We start from the raw sequence: 7269 nt of genomic DNA, 5'->3' as shown, positions 1-7269 counted from the left end.
TGTTTACATTTTGTCTTACAATATTATGAATTACGATTTTATGATAGTTGTGAGTTAAAGTAAAAACTACAAATTCACTACCCGGTCATTGTTATTACCAATTGTCTAATGCCATTTCTCAAATTCTATCATATCTTGGCCCTTGAGCCTTCTTCCTAATAAATTCAAAGTATATCGCACAACATAGGTTATTTTCATGATGATTTAAAATATTATTACCTTTTTTAATATATGAATACATTTAAAGCCCAGGTTCAATTTTAAACAGGAGTGCTGCATGTTCTCAGTTTTATACAGCCCAGTTTATTCTTGAAGTCTTGTAATTTAGTAGTTGATTGATTAATTCTTACGGACCCAAAAAAAAAAACAAAAAAAAATATTACACAGTTCAATAGTTCTCTAGGTTAAGTTTAGGCCCGAGCGGATTTCGGATATAATTATTCAATCTCATTAGCTAATCAAGAGGATGTCGAGCCAACTCCTACTAACTCCTATTAGACTAGACCCCAAAATCAATTAACTAGAAAAAAACATTCTCTAATTATCTCTTGTAATATACCTTACTACACAGAGTTTTACACATAGAATGTAAAATAGAAGTGACGAAACGCTATGACCTCTAAAAGTAATATATATATATATATATCAAAACCAAAATAAAATCCCAAAACACATATCTTCGCTTTCAGAAGCTCTCAATATGCCTCAACGAGGTGTCTCACGTCCTACATCTGAAAACCACAAAATATGTATGGGATGAGAACCGGAGGTTCTCAACATGGTAACGGTGCCCACATAACTAACATATAAGGTCCCGAAAAAGCCGAAGGCGATCCTAGAACTTCCGACAATAGATTCAAACTTAAAACTAACATTGAAAACCATAAACAGGATGAGGTATCTAAGGATTCTTGATTCTATCTCAATTTCTAACTTAACTCCCGAGTTCATCGCCTTTCCTCCAATCCTCCGAAACACCGGTGCATAGACAAACAATGCATACAAGGATTACAACAATTAGAACATATAGCAGTTAAGCATGAATATCAGTTACGCAAACCCAAGAATGCAAAACCAAACAAAGTCACTCAAATGCATATGATGCATGCTCTTCCTATTAGCCGTGAGCTCATGTGTCGGTTACTTTGCCAAAACTCGACACATTTGGTAGCTAACCCGGATATCGTCCTCTTGAAAACCGATGATGGTACACCACCACGAACCCCACCATTGCGAGCGGTACACCACCACGAACCTCGCAAGATATTCAATTAGAAAACAACACACACACGTGGGCGGTAAACCACCACGAACCCCACATAACATTCTCTTTTAAAAGCATGTGGGCGGTACACCACCACGAATCCCACATACGTCTTGACACTGGGCAAGCGGTAAACCACCACGAACCTTGCCAGGTCACGCTCAAAACAATTTCATTTTCAAATTCATTATAAATCATTCATTCATATCCATTCATAATCATATCTCATTCATCACAAATCTTAACATCAATATAATCTTCGTCATACTATATTCATTATTTTCCAACAAAATTATTCGTCGTTATAACTCATCCCAAACCTCTATCCTCTACTCCATTGGCTCTAAATTCATGACGGTAAACACCCCTTTTTAATTCACCCACTACCTCTCGTGCTTACCCCAAAGTATAAACACTAGCTATCGTACTTTTCACAGGTTTTATAGAGGTTTGGAAGACTAGAGGAATGGTTTAAAACGTTAAAAAAACACATTTTTAGAAAAACAGGGTCCGCGTACGCGGCACCCTGCTCGCATACGCAGGAATCAATTTTGGACACTCTCGTGTACGCGTCACTGGTTCGCGTACACGAGCCCCTCAACCCGAGAGCTATGTCCGCGTCGCGTGTGCCCCTCGCGTACGCGTGCATAGTAGAAGTTGCAAAAATGCTGCTACGTCTAGAATTTCTATTTTGTACACCAAACTTCGGACGAACATAACTTTTTTGTTTTAAAATATTTTTTTATTTGTTCTTCGAACAGTGTAAACCTCTCAGACCAAATTTTCATTCTAGATAAGTTTGATAAAAATCGGAGGTTCAGAGGCCGAGTTATGACTCGTCGAATTTGGTCAAAAATCTAAGATATCTTTAAAATTCCAAACCTCAACTTTCAAAATATTTAAACCTCAAACCCCTTAAAAACTTACCAAATCTGAATCAACCAAGGTCATCATTCCTCAACACCCCCCCCCCCCCACATTTACTCCATAACACACCAATTCACATTTATAATCATTTCACACAATAATTTATATCTAAACAACATTATACATAATCATTAACTTCATGCATATACACTTCATCAATCTCCATAAAATTTACATTATTCACCAACAACAACCTTAATTTGCCAAACCTCATAAATACCAACCAATCCTAAATCATCAACAACATCCACATCTCAATAAACATCATCATTGTCATTTATTAATCTTATATACCAAGTTAAACATATCATTCATAATAGCATCAATCACAACCTCAAAATCACTAACCAACATACATCTTAATCAATCTCAACCATCAACAACGTCAACAATTCAATTACTATCTTACGGTCAACTAACCTAAGTTTTCACGATACATTATATTTTAGTTACAAGAAACCAAAATCATACTTTGACCGATTCCTCTTAAAGCCTAGAACGTCACAATTATCAGCATTCCTCAATAGTCCAAGGCTCCAAGACCTCACCAAACAGATTTTTCAACCTCCAAAGCCAACTTCAGGTCTCTAATACCACCAATTTATTTCCAAAAATACACAATTCAATCTAAGTTCATAAAACAACACTAAAATTACCATAGGGTTCACTAATTAGATAACTTGACAAAGGTTAAACGTTCTTCACCTTACTGACAGAAGTTTGGGACAAGACCCGATAAGTTCACAAGGTTAATTTGATATTGAGGTATCAAAATCACATAATTCTTCAAAATAAATTCTCAAATTTTCGAAACTAAGATGAGAATATATGGGTGAGAAAACTCAAGTTTCTTACCAAATTGTTTCATGGGTCTTGAAGAGAATTCCGAGACAAACGCGTGTCCACTGACGACTCGTCTATCGGAGCTCCAGATCAAAAGTTATGTGAGATTGAAATCTAGCCAAGGGTTTTGCATGTCCCTTGCTCCCCTCATCAATTTCCCAGCGTGTTTTATTATGAAACGAGGGATGAAGAGCTGAAGCTCTTATTAGTTGTGGGCTTGGGTTGGGCTTTGGACCCATTTTGGACCCGATTCGATCGGTTTGGTCCGTTCGGCCCAATCTTGGGCCAAATTCTTTAACATTAGTATCAAAAGTTTTATTTTAATTAGCTCTATGTCATTAAACTATGAAATTAAAATTTTCTAATTTTTTTTATTAATAATTAATTTATTAGATAATTATTTACTAATTTTATGGGTTTTACACCCCTCATTATCCTAATTCAAAAATTATTATTGACCTTTCGACCTACCTCTATTTCCACCGCCATCGTTCTTCTTCACCTTACCACACACGACAGCCACGCACTGACCAGTCTCCTCCGTACACCGTCTCCGTTGCCGCTGACAATTCCGTTGAGAGTGCCTCTGCCGCTTCCTGCGAAGGTTACTATCGTCGCCTATCAAAAGCAACTGGTCATCTTCAGAAGCGCAGCTCAGCGCTGCCGCTGCTGGTTCCAATACAGGTCACCGTCGAAGCATGGAGTCCTCCTCTTCTGAAACCATGCATGTTGCGTTGCCATCTCCATTCGTCCATCGGACCGCGCTTCCCCCTGCTCAGCCTCCACTTTGCGTTAGGTCTCATCGTCTCTCGTCGTGAGCAGCTGCTCCTGATTCAACCCAGTGATTAGTAGTTTTCTTTATGTGTTTTCCTTGATTTTAGTAGAATTAGTAGTTCATATGGATGTTATTTGATGAAAACAGGTTTTCTGGTAAGAAGGTTTTTAGGGTTTTAAGTTAAAATGGATGTTTCTATTATTTTTCATGGTTCAAAATCTATGTAAAAGGGTTAGTATGTGATGTTCATTGAGTTTGTTCAAGTAATGGATGTTTCATGATTTCAGTTTGATTAATGGATGTTGCTTTTGAATGATTTTAGATGTTCTTAGTGTTGTACTTTGATTTTTGTTGAATTAGTGGTTCAGATTTTTCATGCTACTAATTATGACTGCTTTGCTTGATGTCCCTTTGCATAGGCTTGCGAATGTGTCTTTTTTATGGTTGCGGATGTTTCTTCATTTTTTAGATTCTATAATATATCGACATTTCTTTTTTGTTAGAATGATGTTTGTTCTGTGACTGACTAAATGGTTTTGTATGCTTTGCTGGATTTATGTGGATTGGGAGTTTTGGAAAAAAAACTTAGTAACAAAGAAGTTCAATTATTTTCAAAATAATTTTTTTATTTTTTTGTCATAAAATAGGGTTTAAATGTGGTAATTTTAGTTTATTTTTGGTTGAATTGACGTTGGTTTATAATTTAGTCCTTCAAAATTGGTTCAATTGTTTGAATTAGGTATATTTTTTGTTTTAAGTTAAAATGGATGTTTCTGCTTTTTTCCATAATCCAGAATCTATGTAAAAGGGTTAGTATGTGATGTTCACCGTCAACAGCGCGCCTCATCACTTCCTCCGCTAGTTCGGACGCGGGTTGCCGCCGCGGGCTAGTCATCTTGGTAAACTCGCAACATAGCACCGCAACCTATATTATTCCAACGAGCCGAGTCAAGTCCGCCAGGCTCCACGACGCGCTAACCCATCTTCTCCTCTTCTGTCGCGCGTTGTTGCTCCAACATGTTAGTAGATGATTAGGGTTTTATTTAATAGAGAATTTTTCTGATCTTTTCTAGTGTTTAGATACTAAGATTTGTGATTCATGAGTTGTTCTTTAATTTTATTGAATTATTGGCCATTTCTTTTTTATAGATGGATATTTTTTAAAAGTTGTTCTCTGATCTGTTAGGACATTGATGTGTCTTTTTGTTTTTGTTAAACACTTGTTTTGTTTTAACCAGTTAATGCTTGGATAGGTTTTTAATGGATGTGTCTTCTGTTTAAACTTGTTTGGATGTGTCTTCTGTTTAAAACTTGGTTGGATGTGTCTTTAATGAATGTGTCTTCTGTTTAAAACTTGCTTGAATCTGTCTTTAACGGATGTGTCTTCTGTTTAGAACTTCGATGTTACTTTTCAAGATCATGATTTTTCTTCTCTGTTGGACTTGTTAGTACATGTTTCTATTGACAGTAAGCACTGCACAATATATTCCACCAAAGTCCTGACCCCAGATGTTCCTTCTATGATAATGAACCATTATAAGGGAAAATTGCTTCAGATTCATATATGCAAAGAAAATCAAGAACACCAGAAAAATATAAGATGCTTACCTAAATAGTGTGGTTGGAATAAAATCACGGCCAGAATTAGAATTGACTATAGAATCAAACTCTCTTGAAAAATCAAATATTCGAAATTAGAATAAAAAATCTCACCCTATAAGCTTGGCATTCTCAAAAAAATTTAAAAAAGAAAATGTTAAAAAAAAAGAGGCTAGGTCACAATCCATCCCTAACAATAAATAACTTGACAAAATAGAAGTTACACACACGATATGCACATGAAAGATGTCAACAGTCTTTGAAAGTAACGTTCTAATGTCAACAGAAGCAGCACGTTTCCAGTTTAGAAGCATCCATTTAATATCAAATCCAATAAGAAAAAACAACCTCTATAGTTGCCATATCCTCTACCTGACTCCCTAAATTCATAAAACCAATATTTCATCTCAATCATTATATGAAAAACAAGTAAACAAGGGAACCCTTTTACAACCAATCAGAACAATGAAAGAAAACCAACTACTTGAAGTTGCAAAGTTCATGGTTTTTATTCATCCCGAGTTCATTAAAAAACTCTAACCTTGTGATTACATTTTTTCAAAATCATTCTTGATTTTCAACTTTAAAGCCTTGAGATCCTGAAAAAATACAAGATGTTACAAGCATTATCACAGAAACAACACGCAAACTGGAACAATCGAAAAATTAAAAAAAAATTGAATTTTAAATTAAATTACAGGAAAAAGAAGGAAATTAGAAAATAAAAAGTAAAGGAATATCAATCGACTCACTAGAAAGGTGATCAGTCGCGCTACGAATCGCGAGGGGAAAGGAGTTGCAGTGGTTGAGCGATGCTTCTGCGAATGTGAGGAAGAGGTCGCTACAGTAGTCAGACAGCGCAGCTGCCAACGCGAGGGAGAGGAATTTTGCGGTGGTCGGGCGACACTACTGCGAATCATGAAGTGGAGTAGGGCTGTGTTGTTCAGTGGTGCCTGCGGCGTGCAAGGAGGAAGCCGTGATGATTGACAGGGTTTGGCGGCGCTGCACCTTGCGGTGGTTAAAGGTATGGCGTCGTTTCCGTTGCAGCGTGGTGGAAGGGGAAGGCGTGAGTGTAATTGTGAGGGTTTTGTGTGAAGTGAGAGGTGGGAAGGGATTGTTTTTGTTTTCGTTTTAGGGTTTTATATTTTTATTTTAAATTAAATTTTTAAAAAGTTGTTCAAGTTGGCTTATTAGTGAATTGGTTTCCTATATTTTAAAAGTTTTGGGAGTCAACTATGGTATAAGCCAACTAAACTAACTCCTTTTTATTTTTTATTTTGAAATTCAAAAAATTAGGGTAATGAAAAATTATTTTTTATTTTGTTTTATAATAAACTTATTTTTTAACTAGCTAGTTAGTAAGAGTTGGCTTCACCCTAATTAGTTTCTTAGTAGAACTGTAATAATAATAATAATAATAATAATAATAATAATAATAATAATAATAATAATAAAAAAGTTAGTTGACTTAATTATAAAAATATATACTCTAATAGTCCATAGTTATTACTTATTATAATCAAATCAATAATTTATCTGGCAGATTATTGATTCAACGGTTGAATTATTCGTTAAATTAATTAAATATTTTAAATTTTATTTTTGTATTAAATTAATTATTATTTTTTAATTTTAATAATTTATTAATTAATTTATATTTATTATATATTTTTATGTATTTAATGAAAAATATCATATAACCATAAAAAGATAATATATTGTGATTAATAATATGTATTTTTGTCTTCTTTTAATTTGCAAATGTTTAATAAAATTTAATATTTATTTTAATAATTGTGTATGATTAAAAAATATAGTTAATTTGATAATTATGATATAATCTTTTAAAACTGAAATGATA

At 34.6% G+C, this 7269-nt stretch overlaps 1 long non-coding RNA gene across 1 annotated transcript; it reads right to left on the bottom strand.

Annotated features, from left to right (window-relative positions):
- Positions 1-5704: 5704 nt before the first annotated feature.
- Positions 5705-6501, bottom strand: LOC140179471 (uncharacterized). Its single transcript, XR_011872944.1, has 2 exons — positions 6161-6501; positions 5705-6007 (listed from the first exon to the last, which is right to left on the bottom strand). It is a non-coding gene; the product is annotated as an uncharacterized lncRNA (long non-coding RNA).
- Between the last annotated feature and the right edge of the window lie 768 nt (positions 6502-7269).

This window comes from Arachis hypogaea, chromosome 15 (assembly GCF_003086295.3).
Source record: "Arachis hypogaea cultivar Tifrunner chromosome 15, arahy.Tifrunner.gnm2.J5K5, whole genome shotgun sequence".
Taxonomy (NCBI): domain Eukaryota; kingdom Viridiplantae; phylum Streptophyta; class Magnoliopsida; order Fabales; family Fabaceae; genus Arachis; species Arachis hypogaea.
This window is presented reverse-complemented; position numbering and strand designations above follow the sequence as displayed.